Genomic DNA, 27999 nt, shown 5'->3' on the forward strand with positions numbered 1-27999 from the left:
GGAGCTTGATGGGCTGCAGTCCATGGGGTCGCGAAGAGTCGGACACGACTGAGCGACTTCACTTTCACTTTTCACTTTCATGCATTGGAGAAGGAAAGGGCAACCCACTCCAGTGTTCTTGCTTGGAGAATCCCAGGGAAGGGGCAGCCTGGTGGGCTGCCGTCTATGGGGTCGCACAGAGTCGGACACGACTGAAGCGACTTAGCAGCAACAGCTGCAGCAGTGAAAAGGGAGCAGAATTTGCCAAAATATACTTTTTGGCATAAGGATTATATTGAGTTGGTAATTTTCAAGAAACTGCAGACACAGGAAAAGCTGAGAACTGAGTAGAAGTTACCCTTTTGTAAGAGATATTTTAAAGAAAAATCTTCATTCATAAGGTTGTCTCCCTCTTTGTACCAGGAAGAAGAGGATGATCCAGTCTCTAAAACTCTTATTCATGGAGAAGGCTGGGATGTAAATCTGCATACCAACTTTACCCTAGTTAACTGTGCTTTTACTGCTAACTTTTCATAACTGGCTCCCCCAGCCCTCAACATCTTCTTTTGTCTTTAGCTGGAGATGGTATTTAAGTTGATAACCTGAACCATTTGGGGGAGTTACTAGTGAGTTTTCCTTGGTGTCTTGAATGTATATAGCAAGTATACATGTTATTAAACTTCTGTTTGTTTTTCTCTTGTCAAGCTGTGTTTTATCACAGGGAGGTCTCAGCCAAAAACCTAGAAGGACAGAGGAAAACTGTTTTTCCCTCCCCAACACTGGGATCCCATAAGATGTGTTGGTATTATTAGCTTCATCTTTCCAAATAATAATAAAATCAACACTCCTGAGGAGATAGCAAACTTCACTTAGAACAGAAATAATATAACTACTTCTATTTGCATGTTCATGCTAAGCAAGCACTGGATACTTTATATGCACTATCTAATTTAACCCCTACCCTTTTCATGTGAAGACCAGACTCATGATTTTCATTTTATAGTTTTAAATTCCTGCCCATGGTCACATAACTACTTAGTGGTAGAATCAGGTATCCAAACTCAGCAAGTGTGATGCCAGAGTCCTCAAACACTGCATATTTGCTTGAAGACAATTTCTAGTAAGTTGTCCAATCAAGTATTTATTTTCCCATGTTGTCTATTTATAGGCTAGCTATCCTTTTCCTCTTCAAAGCCCACTCGTGAGGGCAAGGTCTTTATGTGCCTGATTCATCTTTGGTTCCTCATAGAGCCTTGTGCATTACAGTTTCTCAAAAAACACTTTCTGAATATGTAATGGTCAGTCCAGCCGGGAAACCTGTACATACAATGACTCATCCTTTTAGTTTATATCGTATTCTTCCTTTCCTACATCTTTTAACCTTCTTTGTATTTTTATTTTACCTTGACAAATGCATTTGTTGTTTTTTGTTTTTAAATGTACTTCTGTTGTTGAAATAGGGCTCTCACTCACTGCCACAGGCCTTTAGTCTTCTGACTTTGAAGGTCTTTCTGCTTTCTCTTTCACAAAACACATCTGTTATGGCCTTGCCTACTCCACTCCCCTGAGTTTCACAGCTACAGACTCACACTGTAGGGGTTGTCCATCCGTCTAGAGCACCTGGGGTTTAAGGTGTAAGCAATTTGACTGTAATTGCCTCTTCCCAGCAGTTACTCCTTGAAGTGGTGAAGGGGGACATTTGGTTTGTTCTCTTTTTCCATCTACATAAATAGGTATTGGAGTCAAATCCATAGAGCATGGCGTATTTATCTAGAAATAAATGTTACCCCCTGTGGTGGGAGTTCTTAGCTACACTTTTGTTTGTCTTACTCTGTTCTTGGTTTACTTTCAGCAGAAACTTAGCTCACTCTTTCCATTTACATCCAATCCATTGATTTCTCAGGTGAAATAAACAGATTTTGATAATATATTACTTAAATAAATAAAGTTTTTATTTTCCTCTTAGGTCACCATGTTGAATTCATCTCTTAATGCATGACTGCTGTATAGGACTCAATTACTATTTCTTAAGCTATAGGTAGAAAGCATTTCAGATATCTTCTTTAATTATGTTTTTATAATAAACTTCAAATCTCCAGCTTGAATCTTCTGATCAATTTTTTGGTTAGAGAACAGCTGTGATGGTTTCCAAGACAAAGAATGGATAGATCTGAAAGTTTATTCAGTAATTTTTGTTCAAATGTTTGGTACTTTGCTTCTATTTTATCCTGAGGATTATACCAATATGGCCTCAGCTCTCAAGGGAAATCTTGTGTGAATAATATCTTCAAAAAATTTCACTGCAGAAATTAAAAGTTTGATAATGTATGTTAAGACAAAAATCAAGTATGGTCTATACAAATAAAATAAAATGGTGTGGTGGGCTATAATGTTTTCTTCTTCTATGGTTATTTGATTAAAATGCCCATGAATTGCATTAAGCCCATTCAGGTGTTGTGCAGTGAAGAAGAGTAGGTCACGCTATACCAAATATCATGGGGATAAGAAGGCCATACACCTTCTTTGTCATATATTAGCATACTTGAGACTTTCTTTGACTTCAGAGAGATAGATAAGTCAATGTATATAAAGATCAGTATAATGATGGAACTGAATTGCACAATGATCCCAATTGATTTGATACAAGTTAAAATCTTGAGTTAAGACTTTGAAAAATGGCACTCATCTCTCAAACTGCTGGACAAAACTTTGTTACTCTCCCAATGTAAGAGTGGAATTTTATTCAATTTGTAAAAGGTGGAATCAAATGTTTACTGCAATATCTCTCCTTGTGTTATTCGTATTTGCCACTAAGCAGTGCAGAAAGAAAATGCAGATTTATTAACTAGAATTCAATTTTATTCCCTTGAATACAATGGTTTACTCAAATAGCATATTTTCCCAATATGCTATACTTATACTATCCTTGTTGATAGGGTGACTGTCTAATTGATTACCTAAGTAGGTACACCTTTGGAAATGAAAGTGGATACTGTTAACAATTCTGCTGAGGCAATAGGCACAAAATGAGACTGTCTTGGGAAAACTGGGACATATGATCATCATCCTTATAGCACAGCTATCTAATCTAATCACACATAATATCGTTGTGTCAATTTCTCTTTTTATGGTGATGACCAAGATACAACTTTTAGGAGCTGTAACAAATCCAGCCTATGGTTTTATTACTTTGATTTTTTTTGTTTGTTTTTTTTGTTTCTTATCCTTAAACATATACTACTAGAGAGAATCTGGATGTAACCAGAAGGAGAAGACAAAGGGTTGTTTGGCAGGACAGTAGTTCTTCAACTAAATCTGTTAGGATACATTCCCAGCCTCCTCTGAGAAGTCAACAGGGGAGGGAAAAGGAACACTGTTCATGCATGGTTTTGCTATCCCCCAAGCAGCTATTCCTTTGGTCTCCTCTGTTCTGTAACTATACCCTGGCTGATCCCTGGGTATTCCACTTAATTGCATGCCATTTCATCGTTGTTCAGTAATTATACTTGTGCACAGTTATGAGTAAAGTGATTTTCCTATGTATGCATTAAAGTTAAATTTTGCTCCTGGGGTTCAGTGCGTGTGTCTTCTAGTGGCATCAGTAAGGAGCATGTGTGCTTCTTCCTGCCATGTGTGAGAGAAGAAGATGGTCAATTATGATACTGAAATTTACTAAATGTGATGATAAACACTTTTAAAAGCAGCCCAACAAATGATTATGGATTTCACACTTTGACTAATTGCTTCAATTTCTGACTGAAATGAAAATCTTCCACTTGCTTTAGTATTGTGGCTTGGATATCTCAAGAAAATATTACAAATATCATTAAAGTATCTTTCACTGTTCATCTTTCCCTTTTTTCCTAGCTTCTTTATTTCCATAAATTGACTACTGTTTTCAATTTTCCCAACAGAAAAACTTATATGTAGAGGTCATTCACATGTTTATTTATTTAGTTATCTTAAATGTATAATATCAATATTCCCTATAATTTCATAGAAATGTTCAGATTTTGTATTTCTTTCAGTTTAAATGTAGGTTTGATTTGCATTTCTTTTTTCTCACCACTTCACCTAATTAATTCTCAGCTTAAACACTGCTATCTCAGGGAGATTTTTCCTGATCCTATTTCTTACTCCCAGTCGAGGTTGATTATTCTCTCTTAACAGTTTCTGGCTGCTCCTAATTTTCCATTATAGGATTAACCACATTGTGTATTTTATATTTGTGTTGGTACAGGTTAGTTATTTTCAGTAGAATTTAAATTTTATGATATCAGAGAATGTGTCTTCTTTGCTTGACACATTATTCCCAGCACCTTATAAACAGCATGTGCTCTGCTAAGTCACTTCAGTCATGTCTGAATCTGTGCAACCCTATAGACTGTAGCCAGGCTTCTCTGTCCATTGGATTCTCCAGGCAAGAATATTGGAGTGGGTTGCCATTTCTTTCTTCAGTATAAAGAGCACTGCTGCTGCTGCTAAGTCTCTTCAGTGCCCCGTCCCTGGGATTCTTCAGGCAAGAACACTGCAGTGGGTTGCCATTTCCTTCTCCAATGCATGAAAGTGAAAAATGAAAGTGAAGTCGTTCAGTCGTGTCCAACCCTCAGCGACCCCATGGACTGCAGCCTTCCAGGCTCCTCCGTCCATGGGAGTTTCCAGGCAAGAGTACTTGAGTGGAGTGCCATCGCCTTCTCCGACAAAGAGCACACTACATAGTATATGTTCAAAATTCAAGTGAGAAGTAAAAAGAGAATGAAAAGGAGGAAGAAAAAACTAAAAGATTTTTCTTAAGATCCCTTTAATGATTCTGTTAATCAATGATTTCTTTGTGGGTAAGTTTGAATATTCTGCCCTAGACTGTGGTGTGAGTAACGGAATACTGTTTGCTCTGAAGTTTAGGAGAGGCTTTTTATTAATCTGATGGATTTTTCCATGTAGAAACCAAACATTACATTTTCCTATGTTCTTAGCCTTCTTCTTTATTATTGTTTTTCTTTTGTCACTCTTCACTGGATCCTTCCCATACAGTCAATATCTTTGGTTCTTGAATTTATATTACATGGATTGATAGAGAGGAGGCAATGTGAGAACTGAGTGCTTCCTAGAGCCTCAAGTATACTGTTCAACTACTATGGTACTGATAAGACTTTTCTGTCTTGATGTTTTTTTATATGTCTGTCTTTTCCCATTATCCAGTAAGCTGCTTAAAGAAAGGTATAGACTGCTTGTGCTGAAAATATTTCCCTAGGTTCTTCAGGTCCAATCCGTGTCTTTTCCATTCTGCTCTGTACTCTAGGGGTCTTCTGCTTGGGTTCAACTGGTGAGAAGTACCAGCGGGAGGTCACATGGTGGAGACAGTGAGACTGGTATTGATTCCCTGGCTCTTGAAAGATCGCCTGTTGTGTTTAGGACTCTCTAGACTCTGGCCCTTCAGGCTAGGGCTGCAAAGAACACCCCACAGTTATTAACTATGGGGCACTATATCTTTCTTTGTCCCTAATCAATTTCTTCTCTTTTGCTCAGTTTGAATGTGCTGTCTCCTGATTTCATATTTGTTTTATCAGTGCCTAGCACAAGTATTTTCTTGAATGAACAAATGTATTTTATCCAAAATTCTATACAAACCATGATTCCTGCTTAACTGTCTAAGTTTCAGAAACAGCAGAAATCAAAAATATATGTTGGAGCAGTAGTTTCTATTGATTCTGTGAAGAGTGTTAGAATAGTAAAGTCCTTACTCAAGGCATCTGTTTCACTAAATAGAAATAAAAATTAGTTCCTAGACCATATCCTGATTATGTGACCTTGGAAAGAAAAGACACACTCTTTCTGAGCCAGTTTCTTCAATTATTATTTGAAATGTAGAACTTACTAATTTATTTAAGTCTGATCCATTGCTAGTAATATAATTAACAGTTGACAACATTTCCATCTTGAATATTATTAAGAGATAACTTGGAAAGAATATGCAAAGAAATGAAAGGGATAACAAAGGGGCGATTCTGAACACTCATGCTTTTGTTTGTGGAGATAATTGGTTAGCTGTAGTGTTATGTTGGTCCTAATGGGTGTGCCTCTCAATTCTCCCCATCTATGGGCCTTGGTTAGCAGCTAAAGAATGACTTTTCCACAGAAAGCAAAATGTTGGCAGAGAGTTTCAAATGCCCCTTCTTAGTTTTCTGTTTCTCCATGTGTTCCTATTTTAATACATTTTTAATCCTATTCTGTTTATTTATTTAAACATCACTTGGGCATTGATTTTTCTCCAGATATGCATGTATTTTTGATGCTGTGACCCATCAGATATGTTCCATTGTTTGAATTTCCTACAAACTGTAACAGAATTTTTCCCTTTCAATTTCTCTGCTAGTACTGTCATCTTCTAAAGTGTTTTTGTGTGCATTCAAATGCTGTAGATCATTCATTAGATTAGAAAAGAATTGCTGTTGAGTATAGACAATGCTGCTGCTGCTGCTGCTAAGTCGCTTTAGTCGTATCCGACTCTGTGCGACCCCATAGACAGCAGCCCACCAGGCTTCCCCATCCCTGGGATTCTCCAGGCAAGAACACTGGAGTGGGTTGCCATTTCCTTGTATTTTATTTCCCAGGTACTCCAAAAGAGGAAAAGACTTCCTTGTGATTTTATAATTTATCTGAAAACAGAATATGTACAGAAGTGTGGATTTAGTACAAACAGCTTTCTTTCGTTTTATTTATGATTAGAACAGCTATAATATTTCACTATTGTTAGGAAGCCAATACATCATGTTAGTTCTTTAGATAGCTTTACTGTGCCTCAGTTGAAATCCAAGGTCCACTATTTACTTCTGTTTCTGTTTCCTCGTCAGTAAACAGAAGGTAAAAATAATAATACCTACTCAACATGGTTGTTGTGCAGATTAAAAAAATTTAATGAAAGTAAAGTCCTTCCTTAGAATAATACCTGCATCTAGTAAGTATTCTAAATATGTTAAATACTTTTATTCTAAAGTCCCATCATATTTTCTATGCCTTTCAAAATGCATGGATAGTTCTATTTTCTCTTTTAATTGTTTGTGTAAAGAATAGATCATCATCTTTACTAAATCCCATTAGGGAAGTTTTCATATCTGAGTTGTATCTTTCACACAGTTTGTATCCACCACCATAATAATTTGTAATTTATCAGGTATGCAATAAATATCTGTATACAGAAGAAGGGATGCATTTTAAATGAGTGTTTGTAAGCTTTATTTAATTGGGAAAATTGATAACTTCGAAATTCCCCATGGCTTGGTTCTGAAATAAAGTAATTTTATCATTTTGCTAAAAGATGTAATACAAGCTGTAGAGTTTCAATTAGCCCTTGGAAAGCATGGCTATTTTCATAAAGTGTGAATGTTGCCTGAGAATGGAAATTTTAAAAACAGGAACTCAACTGAAAGTTAAGATTATAAAAGGGAAACAGGACTGAGAGATAAAAACCACTGTTCTTTAAAGTGTCATCAAGATGTTACCTACTTTGTACAGACCAAGCACCCAGGATAGAGCAGGGCAAAGGAACATTCAATTCCCAGACAGTTCTCCCTGTGGTTAGATAAAACGAAAGAAAAAAGATACGAATTTTGCAAGTAAGATTGTATGAGAACCTTTGCCCAAAGTAATAAAAAGACTAGACTCACTATGGACTTGCTATATGGCTATAGGGGGAGCTGCTTCTCCCTGCCCCATATGTTACAGGAAACAAACATTTTTAAAGTGCTTTTAGACAGGATAATCTGTTAAGCTCTTTACAAACCTAATAAACTTTAATTATTGTCATTGTGCTTTCTTTCATTAGAGATGGGCTGCTTTAAAATTATTTTCAATTATTGCATAACTATTAGACTTAGTGAAAAGCAAATAGAGGGACTTGCTAGATGATTAAAAGAAAAAACCCAGCTTAGATTCTATTTGTGCATGACAAGGGACAATGTTTAGGAAGCAGATTCTAAGGACTTTGCCATAAATTTCCATATTGATTGAAGACAGTGCTTGGTGACTAAGAAGTTTTTTAAGGAGTTGATGAGCTTGAAAAAATTTTTTTTATTAATGCAAATGGATCTAAGAGTGTGATACCTTGAGATCACAATTTTCAGGTGTTCAGCTGCCAACATCTTAGCCCAGAATTCACACTCTGGTCAAAAAAAGGTGACAGACTGGGAGTTAAAGCTTTTATGTGTGCCCTTCATTTTCTTTAAACATTTTGTTTTAATGTTGCTTAGTTTGCTGATATTCAAAGAATTAGCTAATGTCTTTTTAATCTGAGGTACTATAAAAATTTATTTTAATTTCTTTTCCAACAAAATAGAAAAAGCATCAGTTCTCTTCTATTGAAACTGCATTTGCAAAGTGAACTTCCCAAATTCAAAGCTGAAGGCATGCAAGAATAGAAAACAAAGTTTGTTAGTCCACAGATATGAGATACCTTAAAAAAATTAAAATCTCTGTAGGACTTCCCAACCTGCTGTGCTTCATTTTAGATTCTAGAGCCATCATTAAGAAAAAAACTGCTTTTTCTTTCATCTGTGCCCCATATTGGTATTCATTCTCCTCTAAGCAATTGTGAGCAATCAGGTCCCCCAACTGAAACCCCTTTGAAATTTCTGTGTCTTCAGTCTCTTTGTAAATATGCTAAGTTATTCTCTATCCTCCCTGCCACCAATGAGCAGACTTAATCAAGATAATATGCAAAGTGTTATTCCCCCACTATTTACACCTCTCAAAAAAGAGAGAATTATTTGCAAGAAAAGACACCTAAGGTTAAGGTTAGGGTGGTGAAGAATCGCCCTGCAATTGCGGAGCTCATCAAGACATGCTGCCCTAGCCCAATTCTCATTTTGATTTATTTAAGTTTGGAAATAACAGTATTAAATTAGCAAAGACAAGCAATAAACAAAGCCCTGGAGATGAATTAGCCATTGTCTCTGGTCCATTAATCTCCTCTTCAATTCTAGAGAATTGTGGCTCACCCAGACCCGGAGATCAAATAAAATGCCTAATTGGGAAAATCCTAAACAAGTGTGTCCTGGGGAGCTTGAATTTATTTGTCACCCGCTCAAACAACTGTGTTGTTTATATAAGTCTTTAAAACCCTGATACTTTTCCGCTACTATATCTTAATCCCTGGTTCTTTATGCTCAGGAGGGCAATTTGGAGTTGTTTTCAATTAACTAGAATGGAGAGGGGCACTTATTCCAAAAACAGATAGCTGTGTTGTGAGTATCTTGCCAAACATGCTGAGTGGTTTAGATCTAAACATCAGATTTGGGATATGCTTTGGAATTTCCTTGAAGATAATGGTATCTGCACTTTGGTGCTTTTAATATCAATAATAAATGCTTGAATATAGTCACAATTAAAGACATAGTATGGCAAGAAATGTTGAGATGCTAAGGTTAAACACAAATATGAAGTAAAGAGCTGAGATAATTATCTAGAACAGCAACCCCTATCAGGCAATACTTTCATTTTCAAAATGCACATAATATGCAGATAATTGAGGTCAAACTTTTTATTTAACATAGCAAAATAGAATGAAAATCAACATGCTGAATTTTGCTCACACAGGGTGGGGCAATCATTTCCACAGCCTGAAAACACACAAATACTTTCTGTCGTATAGAAAAAGCCAAAGAGCAGGAAACTGTAAATCAACACTCACTGGCAGAGAAAAGACTACACGCACTGTTAATATTTGTTCTGTCTCAACAATAGTTTAAATGCAGAAGTTACAATATAAAATATTTTACAAGAATTATATCATTGAATCCTCAGAGTGAATCAAAGGCAGGTAGTATTATTAGCTCTATTATCTGGATTAGGGATCTAATGATGATGATCTGAGGTGGAACTGATGTAATAATAATAGAAACAAAGTACGCAATAAGTGTAACGTGATTGAATCATCCTGAACCCGCCCCACCTCCCACCATCCTGTAGAGAGAAAAATTGTCTTCCAGGAAACCTGTCCTTGGTGCCAAAAAGGCTGAGGACTGCTGATCTAGATGAACAAGTGGCACTTCTAGAGGTCAGAGATTCACTCAAGACTGGTCAACGGGTAGGAGCATAATTTGCTCTCAAGTCTATTTCTTTCCAAAGCCTATTCTTTCAGTACTAAACTGCATGATTGTTATCGCCAAAGTTGCAGAATTATTAACAGGATTTGCTGCAGGGATTCATTGAGGAAATTAAAAGTATTACTGAGCTTAGGTGAGACAGATGTGAGTTTAGATTTGGGGAATATATGAAGGAATTCTCTAGTTAGCAATATCTATGCACAGTAAAAACACACTTGTTTTTCATTCTATGTTTGCTAGATTAGTTTTAAGACATTTATATTGTACTGTATTATGTATCTCTGCCCAGCTTCCTATTTTCAAAGTGTTAGTATTCTTTGTCTTTAGCTGCAGTATTATCACTGGAGTGAAATATTAATATGCTCAGGAAGGTAGCATATGGATCAAGTTAAACTTGTGTGTTAAGCTGACTTCAGTCCTCTACTACTGATCAGTTATACATTAACTTGTTTTATAGAAATACTCATTGGGGCAGTGCAGACTCTATTCAGGATGAAGATGGGCATGAAGTATAGGGGTTGCATATATGTATAAATTGCCTGATCCTTTAGGCATAGCATTTTTTAATATTGTTGCCATAGAGGCACATCTGTAGTTATTTGATATGATAATTACATATCAAATGGATTATTTAAATAGTTCAATTTGTAATAATTGCTCAGCTACTTTAGAAGTACTGTTTACTTGTGTCTCTCATCACAGAAAAAAAAATTTGTAACTATGTGTGGCGATGGATGCTATTGCAGTGATCATTTCACAAGATATACATATACCGAATCATGTAGTACACTTAAAACCTATATAATATTGTATGTAAATTATATCTCAAATTTTAAGAATACTATTTAGTTAACACGTGACTTTTAGGTACAGAGTTTTACTTGATTCTCAGAATAGCCTTGTGGGTTATAGACTCTTATTGTTCTCACTTCACAAATTAAAGAAAGAAAGAGACACAGAAGTTAAATATAAACAGTAAAATAGTTACTTAAACATAAAATCTGAATAAGGGAACAAAACATTGGTATGAGAGGGATTATCAAAATATTTGAGCAGGGCATTGAGATGTTTTATTTATTCTGCTTTACCTTGTATATGAAAATTATCAAAATTGGGTAAATATGAAGCAGGTGAATCTTTGTATTTTCAGTTCTAAGTAGGTGAGAAATAGAGAAAGGCAGCAGTCTCAATGAGGGTCAAAAATTATACTGACAGTCAGGTTTTGTTGGGGTAAAACTTTTCTAGAGACGATTTGGGACTTCCCTGGTGGCTCAGCAGTAGAGAATCTGCTTGCGATGCAGAAGACGCAGGAGGCTCAGGTTCCATCCCTGGGTTGGGAAGAGTCCCTGGAGGAGGGCATGGCAACCCACTCCTGTATTCTTGCCTGGAGAATCCCACGGACAGAGGAGCCTGGAGGCTACAGTCCATGGGGTCGCAAAAGAGTCAGAGGAGACTGAAACGACTAAGCACAAACACACAGAGAGGATTTATGCAAACAGTTTGAAGTATTCAGAGTTATTATTTTTTTTTGGAGTGAAACTCTAATTACAATATCCAACTCTGAAAGTGATAAACATTTGACTCCAAAATATTTACTGGCTCATACATTACTAATTAATTATGTATCAGCGAGGAACTAATGCCTGAAGACTATATCCATGATCAATGACTTTAAATTTAAGATTTTGTTCTTTCTTTCTCTCACTACAAATAACATACTCTTCATGTGCATTAATTAATGGAAGAGCCTGTCTTTATCTCATATTGGAAGGCCCTAAAGTTTTACTCTTCTGATGCTGAGACTGTGTCTGTAACAACATAAGCAGGCGGTTCAGACAGATAATAGACTGATGACTTAGCCTTGTATGTAAAGAATTAATTATAGCTTGATTTTTCTCCTGTTTTGATCTGGCTGTTACAGCACTGTGTGGCTGCCATCTGCCTTTTAAGAAGCATTCTATAAGGGAAGCAATATTAATCTCCTTGGTTATTAATTCATTTTAATAAAAGTTAATTAATTCTTTTAATAAGATTAACAAAAATGTATTGATTACTTTTGATGTACCAGGCACTCTAGTAGAATCTAAGGGTAGATATGTGAAGAAAAATAGACATAGTCTGTGTTCTCAGGAAATTTACAGTGAAGTATTTTTCAGACATTACAATGACAGATATTAATCAAATAATATAAAATAAATAACTGTGAATGAAATTTTACTAAGTGCTACAAAACTTTGTATTCTGTACTATGAGAACGCAAAATTGGGAAAACTAGTCTGAAGGACTTGGAAAGATTTCCTTGGGAAAGTTACAATTGAATGAAGGATGAGGTGGAGTTAGGTGAAAAAGAAAGAGCATCTGAACCATAGGTACAGCACATTCTAAAGCCCCCTCTCAGGAAGAAGGATGGCATATGCAATGACTGGGAAGCACAAAATGAAGAAAGAATGATGGAAGCTGAAGCTGAGAGGATGACTAGGTGTCCAACTCTGCAGGAATTTGCTTTATTAATCCCAAACGGCCATTCACACATCCATTCAACACACTGACTTTTTATTTTACATAAATGCTTTGCTGGGTGTGATGGTAAATTTTACACAAGGACTTGGCTGGGTCCCAGTGCCCAGATATCTGGCCAAACATTAATCCATTATTCAGATGTTTCTGTGAAGGTTTTTTTTTCTGGATGAGATTAATAATTCAATGAGTAGATTCTGAGTAAAGCAGATTATCTTCCACAATGGGAGGGGAGGACATTCATCCTATCAGCTAAAGGCTTTAATAGAACCAAGACCTACCTCCTTCAAGCAGAAAAGAATTCTGCCAGTGCCTCTGAACTCGAGCTGCAACACTTCCCTGGGTCTCCAGCCTAGTGGTCTAACCTGTAAATTTTCAATCTGCCAAGCCTCCACAATTGCATAAGCCAATTCCTTAAAAGCAAAAGCTCTCTCTCTCTGGGCATGTATGCTAAGTCTTTTCCGTTGTGTCCAACTCTTTGCAACACTATGAACTGTAGCCCATCAGGCTCCTCTGCCCATGGGACTTTCCAGGCAAGAATATTAGAATGGGTTACCATGCCCTCCTCCAGGGAATCTTCCCTGCCCAGGGATTGAACCTGCATTTCTTATGTCTCCTGCACAGGCAGGCAAGTTCTTTACCACTAGTGCCACCTGGGAAGCCTATATATATATATATCCTACTGGTTGTGTTTCTCTAGAGAACCCCTAGTATCCTAGGTTATTAGAAATATGGGACACATAGCTACTTGGATATTTAGTTAAAAACTAGTAACAATGATATAAGAGTACAGCATGGTGATAAGACAAATAAATGGGTAGACAAATCACTGGAAGAGTTAGGAGAATGAGAGAGTGCCTGCGTAGACTCAAGCAGTTGGTAGGACTGGAATTGGATGGGGAGGACAGAGGAAGATAAATAGTCCAGTTAAGACAAGAGCAATGGTGCAGAGGGAGAAATAAGTGTGGGATGATTGCCAGGCAATACGTAGACTAGACTGAATGAAGCAGAAGCTTTTGGTAACAAGCACTCAAACTTGGCATCCATTTCTGAGTCAAGAGATGATGAGAATTCAGAGCTCTCTTGTCCTGTCTTCCACAGAAGGAATACATTGTGTATGGGAAACCTGGATGTGCGGCAACCTCACAGGAAATGCATTATGAATTATTCAGAAAGAGAAAATTAAATAACGAGTCCTGTAAGATGGTCTAGTTCTATGTGGATTGTTTTCACCTCACAGGGGTATACAGAATAAGATGAGTAGAGCAAAAAGAAAGTGAAATAACCAGTCAGCCAAATATAGCCAGAGAAACAGTTCTGGGACTCACATGTGGATCTGACGCTAGAGGCTCCTGAGGGATGGGTAACACAAGTCTCAGGTTCCTGGGGATAGGAACTTGTGAGAGGGAACTCTGTTGACAGTCTTTTACTGCTCTTTCTGCAACTAGGCTAATCTTTTGTGTTGTTTCTTTCTTGTTTTCAGGAAAAGGACTTGGAAAGAATTCTACTGTAGGTAATGTCTGGGCAAAGTTCTTTCTTTTATGTGCACTGCGGTGCTTGCTGCTATAAAGGCAGTGATTTAGCCAGCTCTGAAGTCTTCTGTTCTGATTTGTTACTCAGTGGGCTTGGTTTACAGAGGCAAAGAAGCTAGCTGTCCCTCATGGGGAGGCAGAGAGCATCTTTCTTATTGGCTGCTATAGGCAATCGTTCATTTGTTCCAAGGGTCCCAAGTGTTCTAAATAACAGGTTAGGGAGTTTATGCAAGTGGCTTTTCATCCTGGGCATTCATTAAAAAGAGGCGTGCTGTGTCATTTGGGCCAGTGTGAGTAGAACTGAGGTGATCCTAGTTCTTGAGACCAAGCTGTGAAAAATCTTCCTAAAACTTTTTCATGTGTTCATGATGTAAAAGTTTATTTTCATGACACTGATAAAATTTGGGAGCAAAAGAAATAACATTGCTTAAAACAGTTGAGCAGCATCTTGCATTCAGTTGCTGAGGAGATAAGAGAAGGCAGTGAGTGTTTTACTATGATTCACACTAATCAAAATAAATATTAAGTTTGTAAAATATGCGGGCACTGGGTTTGGGCAGTCTACCTGCCTTACTTTATTGTTGCTGCTGCTGCTGCTGCTGCTAAGTCTCTTCAGTCGTGTCTGACTCTGTGCGACCCCATAGATGGCAGCCCACCAGGCAGCCGTTCCTGGGATTCTCCAGGCAAGAACACTGGAGTGGGTTGCCATTTCCTTCTCCAATGCATGAAAGTGAAAAGTGAAAAGTGAAAGTGAAGTCACTCAGTCGTGCCCGACTCTTCAGGACCCCATGGACTGCAGCCTACCAGGCTCCTCCGTCCATGGGATTTTCCAGGCAAGAGTACTGGAGTGGGGTGCCAGTGCCTTCTCCGTACTTTACTGTTACACTACCACAATTGTGTATTTCAGTTCAGTTCAGTTGCTCAGTTATGTCCGACTCTTTGCAACCCCATGAACGGCAGCACACTAGCCCACCCTGTCCATCACCAACTCCTGAGTTTACCTAAACTCATGTCCATTGAGTCAGTGATGCTATCCAACCATCTCATCCTCTGTAATCCCCTTGTCCTCCTGCCCTCAATCTTTCCCAGCATCAGGGTCTTTTCAAATGAGTCAGCTCTTTGTGTCAGGTGGCCAAAGTATTACAGCTTCAGCTTCAACATCAGTCCTTCCAATGAACACCCAGGACTGATCTCCTTTAGGATGGACTGGTTGGATCTCCTTGCAGTGCAAGGGACTCTCAAGACTTTTGTCTAACACTGCAGTTCAAAAGCATCAATTCTTTGGTGCTCAGTTTTCTTTATAGTCCAACTCTCACATCCATACATGACTACTGGAAAAACCAGAGCCTTGACTAGACGGACCTTTGTTGACAAAGTAATGTCTCTGCTTTGTAATATGCTATCTAGGTTGGTCATAACTTTCCTTCCAAGGAGTAAGCGTCTTTTAATTTCATGGATGCAATCACCATCTGCAGTGATTTTGGAGCCCAAAAAACTAGTCAGCCTTGAAGTGATGGGACCGGATGCAATGATCTCAGTTTTCTGAATGTTGAGCTTTAAGCCAACTTTTTCGCTCTCCTCTTTCACTTTCATCAAGAGGCTCTTTAGTTCTTCTTTGCTTTCTGCCATAAGGGTGGTGTCATCTGCATATCTGTGGTTATTGATATTTCTCCTGGCAATCTTGATTCCAACTGTGCTTCCTCCAGCCCAGCATTTCTCATGATATACTATGCATATAAGTTAAATAAGCAGGGCGACAATATACAGCCTTGACGTACTCCTTTTCCTATTAGGAACCAGTGTGTTGTTCCATGTCTGGTTCTAACTGTTGCTTCCTGACCTACATACAGTACTTACCCTGTAACAAATTTTACTGAACACTTACTTTGTGTCAGTTGTTGAGTACAGCTGGGGACAAAAGAGATGCAGTTCCTTCTTTCTTGAAGTTTATATCCCAGTAACTTAGAGAGATGATAATCAAAACTGAGTTTAAGTTCTATGAAGGCATGGATATGTGTGTGTGTGTTTTATCTACTTTTAAGGCTGCATCAGGGCTTCCCTTGTGGCTCAGCTGGTAAAGAATCCTCCTGCAATGCAGGAGACCTAGGTTCAATCCCTGGGTTGGGAAGATCCCCTGAAGAAGGGAAAGGCTACCCACTCCAGTATTCTTGCCTGGAGAATTACATGGACTGTATAGTCCATGGGGTTGCAAAGAGTCAGACATGAACGAGCAACTTTCACAAGGCTCTATCAACTAAAACAGTACCCAATCAGTTCAGTTCAGTCACTCAGTCATGTCTGACTCTGTGACACCATGGACTACAGCATGCCAGGCTTCCCTGACCATCACCAACTCCCAGAGCTTAGGCAAACTCATGTCCATCAAGTTGGTGATGCCATACAACCATCTCATCCTCTGTGTTCCCCTTCTCCTCCTGCCTTCCATCTTTCCCAACATCAGAATCTTTTCCAATGAGTCAGTTCTTCACATCAGGTGAACAAATTATTGGAGTTTCAGCTTCAGCATCAGTCCTTCCAATGAATATTCAGGACTGATTTCCTTGAGGATGGACTGGTTGGATCTCCTAGCTGTCCAAGGGACTCTCAAGAGTCTTCTCCAATACCACAGCTCAAAAGCATCAATTCTTTGGTGCTGAGCTTTCTTTATAGTCCAACTCTCACATCCATACATGACCACTTGAAAAATCATAGCTTTGACTAGATGGACCTTTGTTGGCAAAGTAATGTCTCTCCTTTTCAATATGCTGTCTAGGTTGGTCATAACTTTCCTTCCAAGGAGTAAGCGTCTTTTTATTTCATGGCTGCAATCACCATCTGCAGTGATTTTGGAGCCCAGATAAATAAAGTCAGCCACTGTTTCTACTGTTTCTCCATCTATTTGCCATGAAGTGATGGCACTGGATGCCATGATCTCAGTTTTCTGAATGTTGAGATTTAGGCCAGCTCTTTCACTCTCCTCTTTCACTTTCTTCAAGACATCAAGACCATTTCATCATAACCTACAAGACAATTCCACATATTTTTCCTTCTGTTAAAATTGAAAAACCCCACTGACATTTTCTAATGTCCCCTTTTTAATATATTTTATGCAATACTTTGCTTTCATCACTTTTTTTTCAGGTTCTCATTCTATCTTTCTGGACACTCCCTGTTTCTGCTTCTGGATCCTTGACTTTTGTGCCCATTTTTAACATTGAAACATCAATGGATTCTTTTTTCTGCCCTCTCCTATCCTGTCTATAGTGCTTTCCAGGTGGCAGTAGTGGTAAAAAAAATCCACCTGCCAATGCTGGAGACATAAGAAACAGTGGTTCAATCCCTGGGTTGGGAAGATCCCCTGGAGGAAGGCATGGCAAACCACTCTGGTGTCCTTTCCTGGAGAATCCCCATGGACAGAGGAACCCAGCAGGCTACAGTCCATAGGATTGCACAGAGTTGTACACAACTAAAGTGACTTAGCATGCTCCTATCTGTAATCTATACCCTTCTTCTAAGTGATCTTGTTCAGTCTCTACATTGAGGACTTTGACATTTTTCTCACTACAATCACTTCTGCTTCCAGATTCATATCATCTCCATAAATTGGATGCTTATTGCTAACTTTGTGATATAAATTTGTAATAAAAATCTTCATTTGGCATTAATGTCATTGCAAACTTGAGTCAAACAGAACTCTTGATTCTTTTCACCCACCTTGAACACAAGTAAAGACACTCTCAAGTCTTCTTCAGACTGAATCAGCTCCTGACTTGTTACTCAGCCACGAACCTAGAGTCATCTTTGATTACTTTCTTCACACTCTGTTTGTATCTAGCCCACCAATAATTCTGCCTAATGTGTCTTCAAAATAGAACACCTTTCTGACTGTATCTCATTATTCCCATCACTAACTCTTGCCTGAAATGATTAAAACAACCTTCTAAACCTTCTAACTGGTTGTCATCCTAACGACAATTTTTACACTCACTGTCCATCCTAGTGGCAACCGGAGTGATTATTCACTCACCAACACAGAGCCATGTTAAACTTTCTAATTGCATTTAAAATAAAATCCAAACTGCTTTCTCATCTACCTTGCTAATTCTATGTACCTACATATACCAACTGTTCCCCTTCCAAAATGGCAATATTTCTGCTGGCTTAAAAACCAACCTCTTTCCCTTCCCTTACTCGTCCTTCTCCTGGTACTATTCTGCATAATGTTCTTTCATAGCTGGCACTTTTTAATGATTCAAGTCTTATCGCAACTCAAACGTTACCACTTCAGAGAGATCCTCCCTGACCACCAGCTTCCTCTTGCTTTACTGTAACATTCCCCTGTTTTGTTTGCTTCGTTGAACCTGTTAATGTGTCACTTATTATTTATACTTATTCATTTTCCTGTTTTTTGCCTATGTCCTCCACTCCAGCAGAGGCAAGGATTCTGTTTTGATTGTTCACTTTTTCTATCTCCTTTACCTAAAAGAATGTGTGTGATATAGACAATGCTTCAGAAATTGTTTTTGGTCTTAGAATTTTCTTGACCAACTTGAAGTTATGGTTTTAATGGAAATGTAAGAGAGTGATACCCAAAGTAACAAAAATACCAAAAAAAAAAAAACCCACAACAAAAACCCCCTCAAAATTCAGGCAAGTGAACATATGGAGAAAGACTGAGCCAGAAAATTACAATGTTCCTCATTCTGAGACAAATGTATAACTTAATATTAAGAAAAGAAATAATATCTAGAAGGCATATGTATTTTATAGGCATAGAGATCCATGAACAAGCCATCCACCCAATTTCTCTAATTTTCTCTCTTCCCACCTTTAACCATTTATCAAATATTATTGGGTATATTGACTGTGTGGATCACAACAAACTGTGAAAAACTATGAAGGAGATGGGAATACCAGACCACCTGACCTGCTCTTGAGAAATCTGTATGCAGGTCAAGAAGCAACAGTTAGAACTGACATGGAACAATAGACTGGTTCCAAATTAGGAAAGGAGTACGTCAGGGCTGTATACTCTCACCCTGCTTATTTAACTTATATGCATAGTACGTCATGCAAAATGCCAGGCTGAATGATGCACGAGCTGGAATCAAGATCACAGGGAGAAATATCAATAAACTCAGATATGCAGATGACACCACCCTTATGCCAGAAAGCGAAGAAGAACTAAAGAGCCTCTTGATGAAAGTGAAAGAGGAGAGTGAAAAAGTTGGCTTAAAACTCAACATTCAAAAAACTAAGATCATGGCATCTGGTCCCATCACTTCATGGCAAATAGATGGGGACACAATGGAAACAGTGAGAGACTTTGTATTGGGGGGCTCCAAAATCACTGCAGATGGTGACTGCAGCCATGAAATTAAAAGACACTTGCTCCTTGGAAGAAAATCTATGACCAATCTAGAGAGCAAATTAAAAAGCAGAGACATTACTTAGCCAACAAAAGTCCGTCTAGTCAAAACTGTGGTTTTTCCAGTAGTCATGTATGGACGTGAGAGTTAGACTATAAAGAAAGCTGAGCACTGAAGAATTGACACTTTTGAGCTATGGTGTTGGAGAAGACTCTTGAGAGTCCCTTGCACTACAAGGAGATTAAACCAGTCCATCCTCAAGGAAATCAGTCCTGAATATTCATTGGAAGGACTGATGCTGAAGCTGAAACTCCAATAATTTGTTCACCTGATGTGAAGAACTGACTCATTGGAAAAGATTCTGATGTTGGGAAAGATGGAAGGCAGGAGGAGAGGGGGAACACAGAGGATGAGATGGTTTTATGGCCTCACCAACTTGATGGACATGAGTTTGAGCAAGCTCCGGGAGTTGGTGATGGTCAGGGAAGCCTGGCATGCTGTAGTCCATGGGGTCGCAAAGAGTCAGACATGACTGAGTGACTGAGCTGAACTGAATTGAAAAGGAAAAATGAAGTATTGGACAGATTTTCTGTATGAGGTTGATGGCAAGGTCATCCATTGCTTAGGAGACAGTTACAGAATTATGTGAGATCTATGGAAAAAGAATTTGAAAACAGTAGTGGTAAAGAGTGAGTAGTGCTGAGAATATATTGTAGGACAATGAACATTTGGATGTACATTTGAGATTTTTGGTCATAAATTTAAGGAAAGACTTTTCAGAAGAATTTTTTTTTCCAATTTCCTAAGGTTTCTAAGCACCAAAGTAGAACAGATTTTTATATTTAATCTGAGTTGGGGATTGTTCAGGTATATAAAATGGAGGGAAAGAAGGGTTGAATTGGTTAAGCATGCTTGTGAAGAGTGACTGTTGAGTCATAGAACCAGGTCACAGAGTCAGACATGACTGAAGTGACTCAGCACGCAAGCACAAGTAATAATAGGTTTTTGGAGAGTGCAGAAAAGGATTCCAGTTCTCACAAAGGGAGATCATATTTTGTAGTAGGAATACTAGTGTGAGTGATCTGAAAGAATAAGAGGATAATGTTGGAATGTTGGAAAGTCATATTTGTAGCTGATGTGTGTTATTGGTGAATACCAGTGTTCTTGCCTGGAGAATCCCAGGGACGGGGGAGCCTGGTGGGCTGCCGTCTATGGGGTCGCACAGAGTCGGACACGACTGAAGTGACTTAGCAGCAGCAGCAGCAGGCCTAGTATCTGATCATGTGAGGGAGAGGGGGAGGCTGAACTGAAGCAAAGATGAGTGGAGATAAGGACGTTAAGATAAAGGTATTGTCATTAGGACAGGAGTTGTGGCAGAAAAGAAGGCAGTGAGAGAGCTATGTAATGAATCATGAATTATGCTGCAGGGCTTTTTCCAACCAAGAGAAAGTGGTAGTTTCAAGAAAGAGAAAAATTAGAAAGGGGAAAGAATTGTGAAAACATGACACATAGGTCAGAGAAAATGAAATTATTGAAAGATGAAGGAGAGAAACAGTTTGAAAGAGGCAATGGTGGATAGCTACCCAAGGGAGTCCTAGTTTATGATTGAAGTCTTAGTATGATTTTTAGCACTTGTCTTTATTTTTAAAAAATGCTCTTGTTTTAAATGACCACCTCAATGAAAGATATTCTTCTTATCTCCCTGAAGAACATGATGTATGAATAAGGGGGAAAAAAACCACCCTTACTGAAAGGGTGTGTAAGGTCCCTCTCCTCATGGGACAATTACATTTCTGTTCAAATCAGAAGTTAAAGAAAATACTTAGAGAATGGGTTGAAAATATAGGCACACTTAACTCCTAATAGCTTGAAAGCTTCAAAAACATAGCCCAGAGCCTTGGGAGCTGGGGAATAAATGGCTGCTGAGGTCATATTAGGGAATGCACAGAGCAGGGTGAGGGCTACCAGGTGGCTCAGTGTTAAAGAAACTGCCTACCAATGCAGGAGATGCAAGAGTCATGGGTTCGATCCCTGAGTTAGGAAAATCTCCTTGAGGCAGAAATGGCAACTCACTTCAGTATTTTTGCCTGGACAGAGGACCCTGGTGGGCTACAGTCCTGGAGTCACAAAGAGCATCTGAGAAAACAAACACACACTCACACACACACACACAGAACAGGATGAAGGGGATCTGTGAGGTTTGGATTCTTGATGGTGAGCAGTTCTATAAAGCAGAAGATATTGGAACTGAACATCTCAGGATGGTGGCTGGTTTCATGCAAAACTGTAGGATTATACAGTGACTGGGAACAGTAAATATATTGGCAGCTAATCATGCTTTTGAAAAGGGGCTACCTCACAGGAACAATGGATAGAGATCTAAGTTCTGTCATTTTGAAGTCACCATAGCACAGAGCTAAACCACATTACTGAACTATTCTCTTGATTTATTCATTCACTGATTTTCATTTATTTAATAAATAACCATTTATGAATTGCTATGTTGAGTTGTAGCAATATATATTTCTAGATAGAGTAAATTTTACAAGAAGAAGCTCAAAAATGAGAAATTAAAAGATAAATACCATAAAACATATCATTTCATATTATTAATATTGTTATATTAATGACTGTCATTTATGGAATGCCTACTGTAGTCCAGGACTATCTAAGTCCCTGATTATTTAATCCTGTCAACAATATCATAGAGAAGACATTTATTATCCATCTTTTACAAATGAGAGGGTGGGTAGTAATTTGCTCAATGTTGCTCAGTCTGGCACACACTCAAAATGGCAAAGTGCTCTGTTTAAACAGAGGGGCTGTTTCTGTTAGCACAGGATATCAGGTCTTTGGGCTTCCTGCGTAGCTCGGCTGGAAAAGAATCTGCCTGCAATGCAGGATACCCTGGTTTGATTCCTAGGTCAGGAAGTTCCCCTGGAGAAGGGACAGGCTACCCATTTCAATATTCTTGGGCTTCCCTGGTGGCTCAGATGATAAAGAATCCACCTGCAGTGCGGGAGACCTGGGTTCAATCCCTGGGTTGGGAAGATACCCTGGAGGAGGGTATGGCAAACCACCCCAGTATTCTTGCCTGGAGAATTCCCATGGACAGAGGAGCCTGGCGGGCTACAGTCACCGAGGTTGCAAAGAGTCGGACGTAACTGAGCAATTAAGCATAGCACAGCCTTGGGTCTTTAGAAGTCCAACCTTTGAGTTGAACTTGGAATATAGATATATTTGGAATGGGGAAAGGGCAACACAAGCCAAGATAAAAGCGATTTCCAGAGGCCATTTACATGAAATGAGAAAATAATTAATTTGACTGGATTGTAAGTGGGTAAATTAGCCTTGAGTGAGAATAACACAAACACATATTTTAAGGCCAAAATGAATGTCAACATATGCATTTAACATAAAAATCCCTTCTAGGAAATAAGAAAAATGAAGCAATTCATGAACTGTTTAGAAACAGCATTTTTAGAAATCCTAATGTATGTTTATTTATTTTTTTTCCCCCAGCTGCTATTTCTACCCTTTTCCGTTCCCCACTTTCAAGCAGTTGGCTTTGTATCTAATTTCAAAATCGTTAAGTCCTAGAGTAGTGTAGGGAAATAATTTGGGGAATGGATAATGTATTTCATTCAGTTATGAGAAGACGATAACATTTCCTGGACAAAGAAGAAATGCCTCCCAAGCTGTGTGGAGGCAAATAGGAGAGGTAGTGGGAGAGGAGGCATGTGTGTGTCAGGGACACGCCATGATATCGAAGATGAAATCCTATCACTGTCAGAGGATCCAGGAGCAGAGGGTTCTGGCAGAGAATCAGGGGAGAGTCAAACGCAGCCAAACAACAAATAAATAATAAATAGGGAGAGGTCATGTGGACCTAAAGTGTGGGCTGTGAGGCTGGCCACCATGTCATAGCATGGGTGATAGAGGACTCAGGATCCAGGGGCCTTCTACTCTCTGTAAATCCAAGTGGCTTAAATACAGGACTTGGATAAGAGGTAGTGAGAGTTGTGGGGGCAGGAGGGAATGAACCTCAATTAAGATTGATATTCAAATTTCTTACATGTATACCATGATGGGCAGAGGGCTTGAATACAAATTAAACTATAGAAAATAAAGATCTAGTTTTTAAAATATCTGAATTTGTGAACTGATTCATGTCATCAGTTTCCAGTTTTCAGGCTATGTTAGTGAGACTAAGCTAGTGTATGATGTGGCAAGGAAGGAAAAAAATACAGAAATCTCAGTGACTTAACATAATAAACATATATTTTTCCCTCCGATTAGATTGGGATGTGGCTGAGCAGCGCTTTTCCTCCTTGTCGTCACACCACGGGCAACATGAAAAACAGGAGCTTCCCTCTTGCTGTTGAAGGAAAGAAGTTGGTGAGGAAAGCACACTAGTTCTTAACTGCTCCAGCCTGGAAGGCAAGTGACTGAGTGGTAAAGAATCCACCTGCCAGTGCAGGAGAGGTGGAGACCTGTGTTCAATTCCCGGGTCAGGAAGATCGCTTGGAGGAGGAAATAGCTACCCACTCCAGGATTCTTGCCTGGAGAATTCCATGGACAGAGGAGCCTGGCAGGCTACAGTCCATTGGGACACGACTGAACAACTAACACTTTCACTTCAATCATCTGCTACCCACAGACCCATTAAATTGGACAAAGGAGACATTCTGTTAATAAAAATGCTTATTAATTCATTTTCTGTTAATAAAAATGCTGCATTGCAAACACTTTTCTTCTTCCAGTGAAGCGCTATTTTCATTCTTGGGTCAGAGATTTCTGAATCTATGATTCTTGCTTTCTGAACTCAAAGAATGTTCCCCAGAGTCCATTTATATGTTCAAGGCAATGTTTCCATTCCCTTCTCCTGTCTTCTTTCTGCCCTCCTCATCTAGAAAAGTTAGGAGACTAATGAAACAGGGTTTATTGTGTGATTTGAACAGAAACCTCACCAATTACATTTCAAAATTAGTATTAAAAATTAAAATCCAGAGTCATTTAATAGTTGTCCCAACAATTTAATGGCGTATTGTTTTTAGTCTGTCATTTGGACTAAAAACTGCTTTGAATTGCAACAAGGCATCAGTTTGATTTCTATGAATTTCTTAATACTACTAGAAAATATTTTTGCATATAACATACTAATATGGCATAAGTGTCATTTAGGGTTATTTCATGAGGAGTAAAACAAGGACCATTTCAGAATCTATAAAGCATAAGACATTCTTTTGGTATGCAATTTATTTTCACACTCTGCATATATACTCTGTAAACACACAAACACACATAAGATGGTCAGAATTTCCCTTAATGCTGGATTCTCCCTCTGTCCTGAGAATTCCACCTTGTTACACTTATCTGACATTGGATTAAAACTCTCATCAAACAATGTGTTATACCTGAAGAAACAGGAGTTACCTTTGCTCTAATAAAAGTTGTTTTTACTGATTTGTCAGTAACTCTATTCAATGACCCCTACTAGTATCTTTTTTTTAATCACACATTACAGCCTCTTATTGCAGAGTATAATATAGGAAGAATATTGTATTAATTTGTTGATTTGGTTGCAAAAGTCTTCCCCAGTGATGCAAATGTATGTAAATGAGCATCTAAATTCTGCTCTTAACATTCTGCTATTTCAGATTTGAGTTATAAAAAAGAATGAGAGTGAGAGAGAGAATTTAAAAAAAAAGAAAAGAAGAAAAGACCATAGATTGCTACAATCTTTTTTCTTCACTTATAAAACTGTAAGTTATTGCCCTACTCTTGGTTTAAAAAAATGTTTAGGTTAACTCTACTAAATAATTGTCATTTATCATATCAGAGAATTTGGTATCTAATAGGTTTGGATGGTTTATTGTGCTATTGCTGATAAATTTACAAACATAGTAAATGTCACTATCTTTCTAAAATTTAAATTCATTTTCCATGTGCTGAGTGTTGCCTTTTTTTTTTTTTTTTTTTTTTAATATTTAGCCAGTACAAATTTTGCCTGGCTGAACTGAACTTGAGTATTAAGTATTTTAGGAAACAGAAAGGACAAGGTATTTAGAAGGGTAACTTGGGATATTAGCTTAAATTTCTTTGGGTCATAAGCATCATTCCTTCGCAACATAAAATTATTATACCTTTGCACAATGATAAGGTATTGAAAAGTTAAAAAATGGATGTTAAGTGTAGCAGTGCCTAAAACTGGGATACTGGCCCATGCTATTTTATTCTTTTATCACTTACATATGCCAATAACCTTAGTTGCTTTGATATTTTCTGTATTGAATTTATGAGAGGAGTATGATATATAAAAATGATTTTCTTTCAGATCAGTTTGCCATCTGATCAATAATTTATGTTACTTAACTGAGATATCCCATTAAACAGATGCTCATCTACTGCCTGGTTTGCTCTAACATTGTTAACAGTATTCTTTTGGCTTGTGAGTGGTCTACTATATCGTCTTATCCCAGTGGACTACACTTTTTAAATTGCTCATCATTTAAGCAGCTTCATTCATTTATATGATAGTTCACTCTTTTTTAAATTAAGTTTTTATTGAAGTATAGTTGATTTACAATGTTGTATTAGTTTCAGGTATATAGCACAGTGTTGTTGTTAGTCGCAGCTGACTCTTTTGAGACCCCATAGCGTGTAGGCTCCTCTGTCCATGGGATTTTCCAGGCAAGAATACTGGAGTGGCTTGCCATTTCCTCCCTCAGGGGCTCTTTCTGACCCAAGGATTGAACCTATGTCTATTGGCAGCCAGGTTCTTTACCACTGAGCCACCAGGGAGGGCTTCCCAGTGTGCTTGATCCCTGGATCAGGAAGACCCCCTAGAGGAGGAGAAGGCATCCTATTCCAGTATTCTTGCCTGGAAAATTCCACGGGCAGGGGAGCCTGGTGGGCTACAGAACATCGGCCACAGAGTCAGACACAGCTGAGCACACAGACATACAGAGCCATCAGGGAGTGATTCTGGTATGTATATCTATATCTATCTATCTATATTATTTTCCAGATTAGTTTCCATTATAGGTCATTACAAAATATCGAGTATAGTTCCCTATGCTATATTGTTGGATGGTTGGTCCTTGTTGGATATCTATCTTACATATACTAGTGTGTGTGTGTGAATCCCAAACTTCATCTCTCCCCTCCAACTTTCCCCTTTGGTAACCATAAATTTGTTTTCTATATCTGTAGGTCTATTTCTATTTTGTAAATAAGTTAATTTGTATCTTTCTAAAATTAAATTTTATTTTTTGACCATACCATGTGCCATTTCCTGACTGGAGATTGAACCCACACCTCCTGCATTGGAAGCGTGGAGTGTTAACTGCTGGATTGCTAGGGAAGCCCTTGTATCATTTTTTTTCTTTTTTAAGATTCCACATGTAAGTGATAACATATGATATTTGTCTTTCTCTGTCTGGCTTACTTCATTTAGTAGGATAACTTCTAGGTCCATCTATGTTGCTACAAATGGCATTATTTCATCCCTTTCTTATGGCTAAGTAATGTTCCATTGTGTACATGTACCACATTTTCTTTATCCATTCATCTGTTGATGGACATTTAGGTTGCTTCCATGTCTTGGCTATTCTAAATAGTTCTAAATATTCTTTGAGATTATTTATTGGGGGATTATCTGTGCTAAATTTGTCTTATTGTAGAAAAATTTTAGAACTTTTGTTATGATTTTTTTAAATTCAGTTTAATATTGCCACATTTTAAAGAATGAATGGCTGAAATAATAGGCTTCTATTTCTGCTGTCTAATGGCATCTATCACAATGTTTGAAACATATTGAACTTTTTTGTTGTTGTTTTGTAAATAACACCCTGAAGCTCCAACTTAGTGGACATTACCTCCTTACCTCCTCTGTCCTTGTTGTGTAAAAGAAAAGAGCATTCAGAGCCTGGTAAGATGGTCCTCTAGGACATTAATCCACCATCTTCTCTGACCTCCTGGCTTTCCCAATAAAGTTGTTATTGCTTGCCCCAACACCAGGTCTCCTGGTTTACTGACCTGTCATCATAACACTTACCATACCAGACTGTAACCATACTTTACCTCCTCTGTAATCCTTCATACAGTTAGCTTACTGAGAAGTTTCTCATGGTCATTTTTTCATCCTTTCTATTCAAAACAGGGATCAAAATCTACTAGAACCTCAATAACTGTTTCTTGAGTGAATGCCTGTATTATTTCACAGTGGGGAGCCAAGAGTGGGGCAGTCTGTCTCTGGTGTAGGTAATAAAGAATGCATATCTGCAGATAATTTCAATACAGTAATAAAACCAATGAAAAGCTTGCCTACTTTTTATTATAACGGTATGCCAATCTATGTTAATAACTTCATGATAAAATATTCCTCTCTCCTGGGAGACACTGCTTTCTCTCTGTGGTGCCCCACTGGATTTCCATTATCAGAAAGAGATAATACATTTTGTTATAGCCTAATTCTCAGCTTTCTTCCATATCCTTTCC

The 27999-nt window shown here is 38.2% G+C and overlaps 1 long non-coding RNA gene across 1 annotated transcript; it reads left to right on the plus strand.

Annotated features, from left to right (window-relative positions):
* The first annotated feature begins 9940 nt into the window (after nt 1–9940).
* LOC129651577 (uncharacterized) lies at nt 9941–24243 on the plus strand. Its single transcript, XR_008714208.1, has 2 exons — nt 9941–10060; nt 23797–24243. It is a non-coding gene; the product is annotated as an uncharacterized LOC129651577 (long non-coding RNA).
* Nucleotides 24244–27999: the final 3756 nt, after the last annotated feature.

Source organism: Bubalus kerabau, chromosome 4, assembly GCF_029407905.1.
Source record: "Bubalus kerabau isolate K-KA32 ecotype Philippines breed swamp buffalo chromosome 4, PCC_UOA_SB_1v2, whole genome shotgun sequence".
In the NCBI taxonomy this organism is placed as follows: Eukaryota; Metazoa; Chordata; class Mammalia; order Artiodactyla; family Bovidae; genus Bubalus; species Bubalus kerabau.